General features: G+C 35.9%; 1 pseudogene; it reads right to left on the bottom strand.

Moving 5' to 3' along the window:
- Positions 1-14,357: 14,357 nt before the first annotated feature.
- LOC149542559 (uncharacterized) lies at positions 14,358-16,968 on the bottom strand (annotated as a pseudogene).
- Between the last annotated feature and the right edge of the window lie 981 nt (positions 16,969-17,949).

The following is a 17,949-nucleotide window of genomic DNA, read 5'->3' as shown; positions in this document are numbered from 1 at the left end:
TCTTGTTGTTTATGTTCCTAGTCTTTTCTATGATCTTTGTTTTTTGGCTGGGCCTTGTGCTTGTTATTAGCCTTTGAACTTGACCTCTTTTGGCTGGGCTTTCATGCTTATTTTCAACCTTGTTAATGTTTTAACTCTTGGGTTTCAGGGTCCCTATAAAACCTATTTATCTAATCAAAAACATGAAATTTTTAATAAATTATTTTTCTTTCCACTTTTAAATTTATTTTCAAAACTTAATTGATAAAATATTTATTAACTTAAATAATAATATTATTTAGCATTTATTTAAAAATGAACTCTAAATATATTATTATTAAATTAAATAAATATTATCACATTCCAAATTTAAATTTATAACTTTTATCTTCAAATTTAATTCTTTTTATTTAATTAATTTCTTAATTAATTAAATAAAATTAAATATTAAAATATCATAATAATTTTCCATTTAATTAAATCATTTTAATTAGACTTAATTAATAGAAAATACACCAAAGACTCATAAAGTAAAATACGAAAAACCCATCAGAGCAAAACACATACAAAATCAAACTAAGGGGTTATAATCATGAATTAACATCATCCAATGCATTTTAAGGGTACTCGACTCATATACTTGTCCTACTTTTCTTGGACAAATGGTTTAAGGGTTTAGGATTTGGACTTGAGCATTTATCTTCCCTCTCTTACCATTGAGATAATGTGATAGGGTACGCTCATCCTAGCAATTTAGGGAAGTCGATACCTGGTACCTACAACCTACATAAAATTCATGCATGTACATACACAATATATACTAAGCTAAACAGGCAATGGCAGGAAGTGGTGCATCATGTAGATCCCGACTAGTAGGTGACTACAACTCCCTTCCTTAACCACATCAGAAATGCCATACATAAAGAAAACAAACATGCACACCATACACATGTAGTATGGGGTAAGTATCCATAAAAAAACACATATGATAATAAACCATCTAACTATTCATCATCAATATGTAAAACCATTGAATAATCATCATGCAAACATGAAATATAAAGTACCAAGTAATCTCATCATATAATAAACCACATCTAAAACAATATTTGATAATCTCAAAATAATCAACATAAGACTATCTTAAAAGAGTTTGGCAACAATAGTAAAATGCAAAGTAGGGTAGGCACTACATTTTACCTAGTTGTTTTATATTTTAGCCCTTTTGGTTGTCAAGTAGGGCTCTCCAGTTTTCTTGTTTCTACTCAGTTTATGTATCTTTTTTATATATATTTTTTTGTTAGGAGGCTGAGAACTAATTTTTCCCTCCATTTTTGTTTGTTGGTTCTGCTCAGTTGGTTGAGTATGAACATTTTTCCTATTTTTGGGATGAGAGTTTGGGGTTTCAAGCCATTATGTTGGCTATTTTTGCATACGATGTCTAAACCAAAATTTTATTTAATTTTTGTGGCTTTTGTGCCCATGGACCAAATGGATTTTAATTTTTAAGTTTTCAAGTTTTGGAGTATTTATCTCATTTTACGTGCCTCCCTATTTTCTTAGGTTTTCTTGGCATGTTGTTGATCATGGACATGGATCATCCATAGGATGTTAGTTAGATCATTCTTGTACTTTTATGTTGCATTGGGATGCATGTCACATCTATCCTCCCGAGCTATTACTCAGTTGAGTGTTTTATTTATCCTTGTGTTCTCATCCAATCCTTGATTATGATCTTTGTGATGGTGGTGTATCACATACGAGCATGTACATGTGTTCTTTTCGGGTGACTTGTGAGGCTCGATCATCTGTGGACTTGCCAGAAGTTATGGCCATTTGGGTTTGGGTTGGAAATGTGCATACCTAGGGGCAATCATTGTTGGATGAGAATGGGTAGGGTAGGGTGGCATATGGAGGAGGTCTCTACCTTAACATCCTGGTGACTATTTCCCAAGGGTTCACATGTAGAGACTTTAAGTGAAAACCAAATAAAAAATTGGGTGGTAATAAAATATAAGATAATAAAATATATGAGCACTCGATTAAATTTGAGGACACAATGTGCAAGTCCTTCATTGAGGAGGTGAATTTGCATGATATGAGCTTGGGTTTTTCAATTCCAAGTGACTCTCCATGATATTAGCCCCTACATAGTAACCCATAGAATGTCTAACTAGAACCTATACTATTTGCATTGTCTTATGTTCTTGGTGTTAGTCATCATTACTGTTTGGCATGAGTGATAGCCATGGATGCTTGCTTTGGTGTGTTTATGGTTGGATCATTATCTCCATCAGCATGTTGGGAGTGGACCTACAAGTTTCATGTAGTTGGGAGGCATGGCTACCTTCACCACTATTGGGGACAGATGTAAAGAGATAGTCTATTATTCAAGTGTGACCATTGCTTGTTGTGTCACTTAGTACTTCAGGTTCCAGAGCATGTTAGTTTGTAATTTATGCTTTTAATAAAACACTTGGATATCATGTTAGATGATGAGTTTGATTTATGGGATTATCTTATGCTTTTATTTTAGCATGTTTTATTTCTTTATTCTTATGTTGCAGTACATTTTAGTAGTGAGGTCCTCATAAGATAGATCCAATTATCTAGTTGGTAGCTCAAGATGTTACGCACAGGGGATGACTAGGACCTTTGAGGTCTCATGATGCTATTATGGTTGGGAGGAACTATGCATGATTTTGGTTATTCTTGTACATTGTGATATTATTTTTGTATATTGAAATGTTGCTTCAGTACACTCTTTTACTACTATGTTTCAGACTATAGGATGTAGTTCCTTCATGTAGTTATGGTATTTGAGTGTCCTTGCCTCGATCTATGGTTTGGTACTCCTTGTTGTGGAGGAAATCCATTTTCCTAGTTTTCTCTTAAGGTTTTCTAGTTTTCTAATTTGAAACCTCACATGAGATTGTACTTCCTCACGTGATGTTTTTAAATCTTTGCATGGTGTGCTAAGTTTCTTCAAGTGGCTCATGTAGAATCCTTGCATGAAACTCCACACCAATTTTGGTGTTTTGGCTATTGTCCCAAGCATGTTATTGCACAAATTATTGTGCAAAGGGAGAATCTTTGCATGGCTTGCTCTACATCCTTGTGTGAAAAATAGGGGGTATCTTTATTGGTTTTTAAGAAACAAAATTTGGTGTTTTGAATACCCTTTGGGTTAACTTATATTACCATGTCTTGATAGATCTAAGATTCTTAGTCTAGTTCTTATCTTGTGTTTTCATTTTCTCTATTTGAGTGTGCTAGTTTGGTAGTGACATTTGGAGATTTGTTAGTTGTCGAGATTGTGAGTCTTCCATTGTGATCTTTGTGATGCTCATATGTTGAGTGTCCTATACATCCATACTTTTTCTTTAAAAGTTATCTTCTCTTGTTTTGAATCCTTGTTCCAAGGATCTCCAAGTGGGGCATTACATCTATAGTTTGTAGCCTACGCCAACACCCTATGGAACCAATAGATTGTATGAATATGGGGCCCATAAGGCACATATTTAGCATTACCTCTTCATGAATGACTCAACATAATTGTTGAAGACCAAGTAACAACATGGACCCAAACCAATTATACAATCCACCCAACGCAAATCTTGTAATAGATTGTGTACTAGTTCAACACGCCTAAACCCAACACTCCTCTAGACAACAAAGAGTAAATGAACAAAAAAAATGAATAGTTTGCAGTTGTATCACCTATTTTAGTAATTGCAAATAGAGTACTTAGACTAAAAAAACACTCACAATATCAAATAAACTAAAACTTATGATAAGGCAAAGGCAAACACCATGCAGGAAAGCAGAACAAAAAAGGTAAGCTCATCAAATGTGGCATATGAAAACATGGATGTGTCCAACGATGAGGGATGTATGCTCTGATATGTTCAAGCTTTAAGTGGAGGGTGATCAAGCATGGAGATGAGTGAAGAATTCAACAATAGAAGTGAAGATGGATTTTAACATTGTAAGGATGTAAATGGGTATATTGTAGTAGTCAATAGGGTATTATAAGTTTGCATTGAAAGATTGATATGAATTGTGCAAGGAGAGATTTTCATTTATAGGCTAAAGGGTGATAGAATGGAGGGTCAGGATGTGAGAATGGAGAAAGGGTGAGGAAGGGCTAGGATGCAAGGAAGGGGGAGCACATGGATTATGCTTCTTCAAAGCTCTAGCCTTGGGATTGGGTGGTCAGAGTGGAGGGTCAAAGTGGATTATGAGAGAGGAGGAGTGCAGAAGAGGGATGTAAGAGGCATTTAAGGGCATTTATGGCATGTAAGAGCCATTAATGCTCTTGGATAGGAATGGAAGAGGATAAGGTATACTTCTGACTTTGGCTTGGGTTTGAAAGTCTTAACCCTTGCTTAAAATTGTGCACATGTTTAGGAGGGGGATTAGGCTCAGCTTAGGAAGGGGGTTAGGAGGTAAGTGGCTTAGCTTTGATGGGATGGGTTACTTAGTTGGCTAACTAAGATTAGTATGGGTGAACAGGTTGGCTTAGGATAATGATAGGGTTATTAGGATTGGTTTATAGATTTAGGATGATTTATTAAATGTTTTATTTAATAAATGGGGATGTGGAATTAAATTAAATAGATTTTTGCATTTATTTAATTTAATAGAGGAATCGAGATTTAATTGTTAAATTGATTTTAGATTATCATTTGATTTTATCAATTGGACTATAGTTAATAAAATAAATAAATTAACTAGGGATGAAGATTAATTAATTAAATATAAATATTTGACCAATAATGTTCTAGGGGATGACTAAATAAGATTACCTAGTGATGTAATTAGATTTAGGTTTCTACAAAAGTCAACTCCAACAACCTATGAAACCAACAAATTGTACAAAGATGGGGCCTACAAGGCACATATTTAGCATTCCCTCTACACTAATGACTCAACATAATTGTTGAAGATGGTCATTCCCAAAATTTTAGGGCAAAAACACAGCTACAATTTTATTTTGAAAGGTGAACTTAGGTTACACATCAACATTAACATAATTCAATTTTGATTCCTCTTAAATGTCATCCCTCCAATAATCTTACTATAGGGGTGTTGTTATCCATTATTGATATCGCATTTACTAAGGTACATTATGTCTAGGTCATCTTAGTGCATTTAACTAGCCTAGGTACTATGGCACCATCCACAAATTTTCTAAACAATTCAATTTGAGTCATGTCTAAAAGGTGTTTAGGATGTGGATCACATATTTTTGACCCAACTCTCAATTTAAGAACATCTCTTGAATTAGGTGATACTCTTGTATTATCATGCCAAAAAATTTCAACCAAACTTTTTACTTCACTAGTAAGTTTCATATCACATCTTAGGAGTCTACCACTAGAGTTCAACAAAATATTTGTTGGATCATATTCAAAGTTAACCCTTCTCTTTACAGCTCTTTCTAAAGTCTTATGATCAACATTAAGATATCTAGTTATGTTGCTAATCAATCTTTTGTCAGTTGTTGATTTGTTAACTAAAGTTGTTGTTATTTTTCATCATGTTGCATTCTTATCTTTAGAGTGAGTTCTCTTTCTGATAACATCAAAGACACTAGCAATAGTGGATACAACTTGTTTTAAAGAATCATTTTTTTCTTGTGTTTTGCATACATTCCCAACCTTTTCATTACTTTTTGCATTTTAGACATTTTAATTAGTTGCAACATCAACTAGCATTGAAACCAAAATTTCTTATTATAGAAAAATGGCATGTGTCCTAATTTATCTCCATGAAACCAATCCATCAAGATTATCTAGTACATCATTAGGAAAATGAAAATTATATTCAAGCACTTTACTATCATTCTAACATGTTTGTTCAATAGTTAGTGTTTCTATATCTACATTCATACAATTTTTATTTTTGATTGTCATTTCATTTTCACTATTATTTGGGATTTGAATCTCATTTTCAATTTTTCTCAGTATTTCTTTTGGGGTATGCATTTCCATTGGAGTTTGTTGTGCATGATCATTTGACAATCTATTCTCATGAAGAAAATCTAAATCATTTAGATCATAGCCTACTTCTAAAAAATCACAATTTACTTCATGAGAAAAAATTTGAGGGTTTGGAGACATGCCTATATTGGGTTCTCTTCTTCATCCTCTTCATCCATCGTGGTATCATAAATGTCTTTCTCCTTTGAAACATTGTTCAATTCTCTAATTCTTTGTCTTCTCTCTCGTTGATGTTGTGCTTCATTTTCTTTATTTGTTGCAATCTCCTCATTTTTCAGAACTTTTATTTTCTTCTTTCTTCATTGTTTTGATCCCATGTTTAAACCAATTTTGAATTCGAATCAACAACTTGCAAATTGTAGAAGTAGACAAGAAAATAGAATAACTATGACAGAATTTGGTATTGCAAATCGAAACTATTATTCAATCATTGCAATCATTGAAAATTAGTGTGTTGGGTATCTTTTGGGGCCCAATGGGTAGATTAGAATCGGTTACCTGATGTTTAAAAATTGGGTACCCGATTATGTTAATAGCTAAAATGAAATCAGGCACCCGATTTTTGAATTACAAATTAGGTGCCTAATTCTAGTGACATAGGCAAGAATTTGGAACGATTGTGAATTTGCACGGGGTTTTGTCTTGGGGAAAGTCATGGCATAGGCTTTGTCCCACTAAGCCTTGCCTTTGTGAACATTTTTTTCTCTAAGGCATTTAATAAAAAAGTTTAGGGATTGTCATAATTTTTATATGGGTGTCCCCATTAAATTTTTTGACGAAACAAAAACTCATTATAGGTCTTACTGTTATGATTTCAAAAATGTAAATTTATAGTGTTATTAGTTCATTTGCTATTTTTCTATTATTCATTAATCAAAGCTTAAACATTAAAAAGTGACATTCACTAAAACCTTAATAACTTTTCAAATTTTTCATATTTTGTAAATTAATTTACATGTCATCAATCCTGACACAATTCTTTTAAAGTTAAAAATAAAAATAAAAATGATTAAATTATGGCATCTATACATGAGATGTTTTAGAAATTAGCTTAATCGTCAATCAAAAATTAACAAAAAAAATATTCTCATCAATCTTTGGTGTGTCAGGTAACTTCATTTAAAAGGATTCACAAATATTCATTTAGTTGGGTCAAATTATGGTGTTCGTACACGAGTGTGGTATGGTCCTGAAATAGACATTTTTAAGAAGTAGTTTTTAAAGATCCATACCAAAAAAAAATCTATCATATGGGTATACAAATAAATTACATATTGAAAAAGAAGATTCCAGGCATTACAATTTTTGTTTTTGGAGTTTTTAAATATTTAATCTCTAAATGGATCAAATTTTGGGATCAATTGACAAAATATTTCAAAAACAGGAAAAACACTTCAACTTTTTGGCCAAAAGCGAGACCCAACTTCTTGCACTAGCCCTATTATGTACCTATGTTGAATATCATTACCATACATCCTAAAATAAATAATGCTAAACTATACCTAGAAAAATCAACTAAGCTCCACTTCTCCATACAAAATCTAGAGAGTGAAATACACTCTTCTAGATTTTCTTACTCATGTATGCTTGTAAAATGGCTTCCATTTAATTCTTTTTCTTTTTTCTTTTTTCTTAATGTACTATAACATGTAGTTTGGTTATAGTGTTGATTTTAATGCATCTAACTAAATTTATTATTGAAACCTATTAGAATCATTTGAGATTTAAAAATTGAGAGATCATAACTTACTATTTTGTTGCAAGACCATAAATCAAAGTCATGTATTACGCAATGAACAAGAATAACTATGGAATCATCTAGTTCTTTTCTTCATTTTGCCAAATGGAACAATGATCAGAATTGCATATTGAACTTATTACATTATTACTATTTTTATCAGCATAATTTGAATGTCATCTCCTCATAACATTTCATAAATCTAAATGGATATAATCCAAAAATGTACCTATTTATTTAAATGAACATTAAGTACATTTGGATATCTACTTCGAATGATTCCTTGAAACCTTTCAACTACTCTTACCAAGATTTTTTAGCTTTTCAAATCCTTATATACAAATGCATATCAATGAAATAATGATACATTACATAGGATCCTTTCACAATTCCTTCATTGTTACCATGTAATCACGCATTTCAACAATATGGATAAGATGGAGAGTTCTCCATTTCAAGTGTATTGCACAATGACAAGTTTTCTCTTCATACTACATCAACATAATGATCATATCCAAGCTTCTTCCAAGAAATTCCATGAGCATAAAACCTGCAAAAATGTTCAAAAAAAGAAACATGGAGGCTCACCTCTGATCCTAGGCCTTTATGATGTCACCCTGAGTTAGGGGAAACAAGGCTCAAATAGGTCAAAAATAACCAAATTCACTAATGCATGAAAAACACACTAGAACACTTCACAACCCCAACCAAGGCTTTCATAATGATTCACATATGGAATCATGAACATTGGGTAAAGGTGGACTCTCCAAAGAGGAGAATGCCATATCCACATAAATCACATAAATTTTGCAATTGCAACATGCCTCAACAAGACTTTCTTATAACATACTTCTCTTTACACCACTTCACTTATACCTCTCATAACACACTAGAAGGGCATATGGCTTCAATGGAGGCTATATTCCATGAAATGTCTCTCTTTGCAAGAGATAAGATATGATAATATAAAATAAATCTATTAGTGTCCAACTAAAGACCACCAAGGGTCTAAGGGACTAAGGGCATACAAGCAGAAGACAACAAGACATGAAATGGTGTCTACGAAAGAGAGAACAAGAAACAAAAGAAAAAAAGCAACAAAGGAACCAAAAAGGAGGCAAGAACTAGGGATATCCTTTCTTCACTAAAAGAAATCCAACACCAAACAAGATGGATCTAGATAGGGAGGAACTCTGGTCCATCACTACGAGTTGTTGGAGTGGTGTCACTAAAGAGTAGTATTGTGCTTGGTGCGAGGTCTCACTAATCTAGAGTGGCCAGCCATGGGGGTAGTGGAGGCACTAGAGGTTCGCTTCAACCCAACATTAGAGACAAAGGGAAGAAGAAGGTGGTGATAAGGGGCCAATCTGAGGCCTTCTAGGGGATCAAGTGTTGTAGTGCGTGGTTGCAAAATTGCATTGACTCGCTAAGATAGAGCACTAGACACCTTTGATCTGTGTACATGAAGAAAGTCGTGAGGGAACTACACTTTCTAAAAAGACAATAGAATCTCACTCTGATCTCATAGTAGGTCGGGCAGAAAAAGATGAAATGGGTCTCAACCTCAACCTCAAACAAGGAGCACAAGCATAGATCTGATCCTCTCTACCCATATGATGGTCAATCTAGATTTGTAACTGGTGGGAGCCAACTCTGAAAGATCCAAGGGATATGCATAAGCCATGACACCAATGCCATGACAAGTAACTAGGTCATAATAATCTCATCAGTGATACCCAAGAAGTGTTTAGCATAAAAGGCCGTCACAAGACGTAACCCCCCAACCGCGTTACTCTAGATCATAGTGATATACTATATGTAAATATATATCCTGACATGCACATTCAAATGAATGTGTAGAAGAGTTTCTCAACTACATTATTGAGCCCAACTAACCCCTTCACCCAAGGCTTGTCATGTCCCCTTTTCAAATAATTAAAAAAGAAAATCTTTGCTAAGGCAGGCAGGCCCAAGAAAGTGAAGTTTCGGAAAAAGGGGGTTAATCTTTGGAAACCGTTGGACTAATAAATGAAAATTATTATTAAAATAAGTTTCATTAACCTCTCTTGGACGTGAGTTATAGTTATGCCCTCTTTTAAGGGGTTTGGAGGCATTTTGGGCACATTCCAGAACTTGAGTTTTGCTCATTCTCTGTTATTCTTCAGAGGCTGCCAAACCTGTGGAGAAGGAGACCCAAGAACGGGAGTTTGCAGGTTTCCAGGGAGACCCAAGAATGGGAGTTTGCAGGTTTCCAGGAAGGCTAAGGACAGGAGTTTGAAGCCATTCCATGTGCATGCTCATACAGAGTTTGCCTTTGTGCTGAACAGTGCAGATTTGTGAGTTTCCGGGTGTGTTTTTGTATGAGTTTGGTGTTTACAGTTGAGTATTTCATATCAGTTTGGGTTGCTGCTGTATATCAGACTTTTAAATGTTAAAATAGAGCTGAATATATATGTTGGGACGTGATTAAAATTCTGAGATAGATTATTAGTGTTTTTGTGGTGTTTTGGGGCATATTTTGTGCTATTTCGGGAGCCGATGAGCATAGTTTTGGTCCTACATTTTCGAGCTGTGGTGTAAAGGCTATACGGAACTGGAAATGTCAATTTGTAGGCTGTTATGCTGCTGAAAGTTCTATAAAAATTTCCATTTTCAGATTTATTAATAATTTGTGAAGTTGTGAAGCTTTTAGCACTATTTTCAGCATACCCGATTTGGGGTTTCTTGAGAAATTTGGTGGATCTTTGGATATCAGTTGTTTGATTTTGAAAATCTGATTAGAGGTGTGAAATACCATATCAAATCAGAAAAGGGACATTTCAAGGCTTCTCTTCTCTCCCAAGGGTGAGTAATGCCTTCACACCTCAAAACAACATGCATTCCAAAAACAAGAAACCCAAAGAGAAACAAAATGCAAAAAGATTCAACATAATCATTCACACACACACACACACACACAACAACAACAACAATATACACCAATGCAATTCACATTCCTACATACCCATGAATGTAACACAAATATTCGTCTTCAATAAAGAACACAATTCTATGGGTAAAAGCACCAACCTGGATCCAAGTGATGGAAAATGAAAGTTGATGAAGAGCTCCCTTTTCCCTTAGCTTCCAATAATCTTGATTGTCTCTAAAGTTAGAGAGTGGGTGAACAACCCACTAGTTTGTTCAAAACTCTCTTAAAAAGACCTCTAACTTTCCACTAACTTAATTTTGGCAAAAGCATAAAGCCCACTTTCTCTTACACTATTGTCCCTTCTAAAAAATAAGACCTTGGCCAAGTGTGAAGGAAAGATTATAGTCATGTAACAACTCCAATTTCAAAATTATCAACGAATGAGTTGCTATTTGCGTCTCCAAAGTTATCTAGATACTTAAATGGTGAAATTTAGACCCTAGCATGTTATGCTATCATGTGGGTATCTTATTTCCACTAAAATAACACTTTGAGTCCACTTTTAGACCTTCTAAAGTCCATGTCAAGGTTGAATTCAAGTTTCAACATGACGGTGACCTCTCCTAAGACTCTCCCAAGTGAGTTTAACTTGAATACTTAATGATGATTAGATTAGGTTAATGACTTCTTTCTCAAAACCCTAAATGGCATGTCATCCACACGTAAAGAATACAAGTGTCAAGTGACACCCCAAAGCACATTACACATCACAATGACACGACACTGATTGTACATGAAATTAAATCTATTACATGCATCCAGTTCATGTTTACAAAATAGAAAACATAACAACGAGGTTTTGAATCTTCCAAAGATTCACCTTGCCTATACTATGTTCACATTAGTTTGGGCCTTGTTTCCCTGATTAAATTCCATAGTTCAATTTCTTGCATACTAAGCAATGGTGGTCGAAGAAATGGATCTATAGTTGGTTTATTAAGCAGGAAGGCTTAAGGAGGTGAAGGCTTGAAGGGTGAACAAGCAATCAGAGATGAAGGGGAATGAATGCCAAGTAGAATGGAGAACTAAAGCAGAGGTCTAAAATCTACAAGTGAGTTGTTTTGTATCAAATTAAGTCCTATTGTTACTTTCTAACAACTATATTAGTATGGATAAATCCTTTGGATTAAGGTTGACCTAGCAATCATGAGTAAATTCTTTAATAGGGTGACATTCTAATGGAATATTGTGACGTCTTCTAACAAGGCTCACCTCTAATAGGGCGACTGAAATCATTTAATCAAGGTCACATGTAATAGTGTGTATTGTAACCTTTAACAAGGTTTGCTCCTCATAGGGCTCACTTTAGAAGAGTGAAAATTGGTAGCATGTTACTAGTGGTTTTACCCAAATTGGGTTTTCACATTAAACCCTTGTGTCAAATTGCTTGAATGATTTTGTGTTAACTTATGTTTACATTTCTACAAAGTTCATTTGACCTAGGACAGTAATATACTAAGGATTGAGATATTGGATGATCTAATCAATGCATGTGCCTATACATGTTAACTACTGAAAAGTTTTATTTGTATATTTGGACCTTGGATAACTGATTCACCCCCCTCTTAGTTATTTTAAATATTCCAAGAGCCTATACTGCATTCACATAAGTCTAGGCCTTGTTTCCTTGATTAAATTCCATGGTTCAATTTCCTACTCACTAAACTTGAGCATTAGTAATCCAATGAAAACTATATAAAAATACATGTAGCTATGTGTACAATAACAAATTAATATTGCATAATTCACATTGACTAGCATATTCACTTATCACATTTAAGTTTCCTTTCTAGTCATCTTCATACAAAATGTTTGAAACATTGAAATATCAAAATCTGAATATCAACATTAATCTCTACTTAACATAACCAAATTAACATTCTAACTATCACCGTAATCTATTTTATATCATAGTAATGAAATATTGAATCCATAACTATTATATCATCAAAGAAAATAAAATAGGTCCGAGCACATAACATGGTGAAAATTGCTAAAATGGAAACATCATCAATAGTATCTTTTCAACTTGATTAAATATAGGGCAATTACTAATAGTATCTCAATATCATTATGAGATAACACATCATAAGGTGTATGTCCTTAAAATAAATTATGTCAGGTAATCAAGATGCTTGTATAATCATGTCAACATAGGTCCAAAATCAATCATCGAATACCCTAGAACATCAACATATTGGTTTATCTTCCCACTACTCACACAATAATCGACTCATTACATACACATCATACTTAATCATATCATGTGAACACAATTCTAATAACAACTTGCTCTCACAAGGGCGAGTGTTGAATCACCCTAATAGAGCATAAGATATTATGTAGTCCTCTACATAGTTATGGGGCTAGTACCATGACATCCCGAGCCTTGATTCAATAAGGTCTCAACATGTTATCAACCTGACATAACTAGAACATATCATCTTGCATCTCTAGCTTTCTAGCTTTCTACCATATCCATAAGGCACTAGATAAGGGGCCCTACGAAGACCAAGTACCAACATGGACCCAAACCAATTGTACATTCTACCCAATACAAAACTTGTAATAGGTTGTGCCTGAACCCACCACTCGTCAAGACAACAGAGTAAATGAACAAAAACAAATGCAAATATTGTAAAAAAACACTACATATCCACAATATCAACAATTTATTATCTATTTTTATGAATAAACTATATATCAACAACTTATTATCCATTATAAATACATTGTACATTTTCCCCCATACAAATGCAATGGTGCCATCTAATAGACAACAATAAAATTTTCACAATTATTGCACCCAAAGGTCTAATAGCTAGTTTTAGATTAAGGTAAAATCAAGTTTCGAAGGGACCAGAAACCCTTTACAAAAAAATTATAGATAAACATTAAGCACCACTAGGTTTTAAAAGGACCTGAAACCTAAAGTTCTAAACAAAGAAACCAGGTTATACATGGACCTGAAACCAAAAGTTTAATCCATAAAAAACCAACTAGGTTTTACAAGGACCTAGAACCTAGAGTTTTAAACAAGTTGGAAAACTAAAAGCAAAACAAGTAAAACCACACAGACCAGCAACCAGCACACCAGCGCCCATGACCAGCACCTACACCAGCGCCCATGACCAGCACCTACACCAGCTCCCAAGGTTTGATCGCTAGTTAATATGTTTAGAAAAAAGGAATATATCAATACGCACACACAAGTAGAGAACTTCTAAGCTTGCAAGGAGAATTATGTGCTTCCCATGCTTTATTGTACTCTTTTATCTTTAATTATTTAGTACATCACCCAATCAAAAATAGGGAAACTGGTTAATATTTAAACAAGGAAGCTACATGGAAAGCGAGGAATAGAGTGAACAACGTCTAGCCAATGACGGCAGATGTGGATGTGGATGTGGATGAGTGAAATGTAAAACGAGGGTGGTAGTTCAAACTCCAGCTACATGTTTTAGAATCCACAACTCCGTCGAAAGCTCTGATTTTGAGGGACCAAAGTCTGATATTGTTCCACCATACAATCCCTGATATTGTTCTACCAAATGCGATCCCGAAGCCCATCCCCGCAGCAATCATGGAGACTCTTTCATCTATTATATCCCATATTGATTTGCCTGCACCCTCTGTCGATGTCAATGGGAGTGGAGGAGTTTTATTAATCTTCGGGCTGCAACCCTCTAGAGGTTCCCCGCACAAGCAAGGAAGGTTCTTCTGGAATGAAGTGGCATTGAATGACTGTAGCTGCGTTCCTCTCGTTATCCGTCAACAAATCCTGTTGGAAGATAGAGACAGATCCTCCGGAATTCTCCCCTCCAGCTTGTTTTCAGACAAATCTAGCTGCTCCAGAGTTGATATCCGCCCAAGGGAACCTAGTATCTCTCCTTCCAAATGGTTTCCAGACAGATTCAGCAATCTCAGGCTGCTCATATTCCCCACGCTTTCTGGTATATTGCCGCTGAGATTGTTACATGATAAATCAAGTATGTTATTTGATGTCAGCACATATTCCACCTTGTACTCTGTTCCTTTCATTACAACGGGTAAGTCCTCATACAGTGTGTTTCCACTCAGTTTTGGATCTCCCAGCTTTCCGAATCCCTGGAGACTGCCAAGATTAGTGGGTATCCCTCCATCAAACTTGTTGTTTGATAAATCTAGCACCTGCAGATTCGTGAGGTTTTCCATGGACGGAGGAAGACGACCATGAAGCTCATTATACCCCAGGCTCAAGACTCTCAATTTCTGAAAAATCGTCAGATTCAAAGGAAGATCACCTCCCAAATGATTGTTTCTGAAATCCAACAGCTGAAGATCCATGCAGTTGGCCAAGGATGCAGACAGAGTCCCGGAGAAACTATTGGAGTGTGCAGATAAAACTTGTAAAGAAGAAGAAAAGTTCAGATACAGATTTCCGTGAAATGAATTCTGCGACAACTTTAGCCTCCTTAACGATGTACAGTTGCTAATTGTGGGAGGAATTCTTCCCAACAAATAGTTGTTGGATAGTATCAATTCTGTCATTAAGTTGCAGTTGCCAATGGAGTGTGGAATCTCTCCAGTCAGCTTATTCTGGGGCAAACTTAATCGCTTGAGAGCAGTGCAGTTAGTTATGCCCTCTGGAATTTCCCCATACAAGCTGTTATCTGACATATCTAACTCGTCCAACGAGACCAAAGCACTGATAGATTCAGGAATACTCCCAGAAAGGTTATTGCTCTGGAGCAGCAGCTTGGTAAGATTCTTGAGCTCACCGATACTGTGAGGCACAGAACCAGTAAAGTTGTTGAAATGAAGAAACAGGTTTGTTAAAGATTTGAGCTCTCCAATGGACAAGGGTATCATGCCCGTTAGATTGTTGAATTGCAAGAAAAGCTGTTCAAGCTTGGTCGGTCGACTTATTACTTGGGGTATGGTTCCTGTTAGACTATTTGTGCCCAGATCTAGAATAGTTATCTCTCTCCGATTTCCAATGCCAAATGGGTTGTGGGATTGTCCCTCAAAAATTGTTACCGAGGAAGGAAAGAGTGGAGAGGGGTAGCACGGAGATACTCTGAGGTAGGGATCCGTTCATTCCGGAGTTTGTTCCAATATCAAGCCACACAAGATTGCCATATAGCGACAATTGTACAAGCTGTTTCAATTTCCCTAGTTCGGCTGGAATATTGCCTATCAGTAAGTTATCCCCAAGAAACAACACCTCAAGTGATGAACAATTACCCAGAGCTGCTGGGATTCGAGACCCCAGCCTGTTAGATTGCCGGCCAAGCAATTGCAATTTCTTCAACATCCCCAGTTCAGACGGGATGCCGCCCGTCAAGGAATTGTGTGGGATATTAATGGTCGATAAAGAAGAGCAATTACTGAGAGGAGGGATGCCACCAGTCAGGAAATTGTTTGAAATATCAATGCTGGATAAAGCAGGACAATTATTGAGAAGAGGGATGCCGCCAGTCAATTTATTGTTTGAAATATCAATGATGGATAAATCAGAGCAATTACTGAGAGGAGGGATGGTACCTGTGAGACTGTTATAGCCGAGGACCAAATCAAGTAGAGACGTGCACTTCCCTAGAGCATTTGGAATGCTCCCGCTTAGATCATTGAAGGACAAGCGGAGATGCTGTAAGTTGCCCAGGCCACCGAATTCTTTTGGTATGCTCCCTGTCAAATTGTTGATTGAAAGTCTGATCCACTGGATGTGCGTGCAATTGGCAAGAGATGTGGGGATGGAACCCACCAGTCAATTTGATTTTAGGTCCAGTAGTCTCAACGCCTTCAATTGGCCAATCTGAGGTGGAATGCTTCCCCTCAACTTATTATCAGAAAGATTGAGAACTCCTAGTAAAGAAAGGTTCCCTATGAAGGGTGAAATAGTACCTTCCAATCCCAATTGAGGCAGAACGATGGCCACAACTCGCTTGGTATTCTTTCTGCACCAAACTCCATTCCACGAGCACACATTTCCCGAATTGGTGAAAGTCCAGTTGGAAAGGCAGTGCATTGGGTCTTCAGTAATTCCATCTTTGAAAGAGAGCAGGGATTCCAAGTCTTTCTTCTCAAAAACATCTACATCGCCATTGTCGAGCAGCATACGGCCTTTCACAAGAGAAAACATTATACTCAGGGCATCATGGGCATGTAAGGCAGAGGCATGAGAAGAAAGTGAGGTGTTGTAAATGGGCAATGAGCTGGTTACTGTGAAAGCCAGTGCCAAGCCTACCCACATGAGCATCCAAATTGGTTAATGTCGTGTCTTTTGCCTGCTACAATCCATATTTTTAATACTGAAACACAATGGCTTGAAGACTCGTTGTGGTCGCCTGTATATATGTCGCTTGCCATTCCTTCCGTTCCTCACGCCGTATTGACTGGAGCAGTCCGAGGACTTGAAGACTTGACAATTTGATAATGCCATTCCAAGCAATCAATTTGATATGTACGCTAATGTCTATGCCGGCATCAAAACGGCAATTTGTTGTTTTAAATAATTAAATTAAAAATTATTTTAGTACTGTATGTACCACTTTCCCGCAAGATGCCAATTGCTTCTGTTTGCGTGCTAATTTGCTTGAAACACGTCGTCTACATCTGTGCTTTTCTTAATGAAGCCGTGTTTATTTAATCCAAACCCGCGCATGCCTGTCTCGCTCTCTCTCACATCAATATGCAGCCAATGTCTATGCAGCAATCAAAACGGCAATTTGTTGTTTATAATAATTAAAATAAAAATTAATTTAGTACTACCATTTTGATACCGGTATAGACATTGGCTGCATTATTCTACCTATGCCGTGTTTATGCCTACGAATCGTCATTGTCATATGCCGGCAGATCCCAACTTCATTGCCTTGGTCGAAGGGCCAAATAATCTCTGAGCCCAGCCAAATTTGGAGGATGAAGAACACAGTCTAGATGGGTAAATGTTCCAGTTTTCTTCAAGCGCGTTCTTCTTATATTGCTACGTCCGTGCCAGCTTAAGTGGGGGGCATGAAAGGAGTCGATCTTGCTCAGCTAAAATGGTCTCTTAAAACCCAACTATAAGGAGCAAATTAGGTGAGTCGACATTTCGGTGATATACGAATGTTGTCTATGTTCGATCATATTTTTTATTATTTATTATAATCGATTCTTGTCTTTTGTGGTTGGGAATTTTATTTTGTTATGTGTTAGTATTATATATATTCATTTATTGGTAGCGAATTCAAATTTATTTTAATAGCTAAATTATAGGTTTAATTACTTTATAT

Source organism: Cupressus sempervirens, chromosome 8 (genome assembly GCF_028749045.1).
Source record: "Cupressus sempervirens isolate cs-2001-9-10 chromosome 8, ASM2874904v1, whole genome shotgun sequence".
Lineage (NCBI taxonomy): Eukaryota > Viridiplantae > Streptophyta > Pinopsida > Cupressales > Cupressaceae > Cupressus > Cupressus sempervirens.
This window is presented reverse-complemented; position numbering and strand designations above follow the sequence as displayed.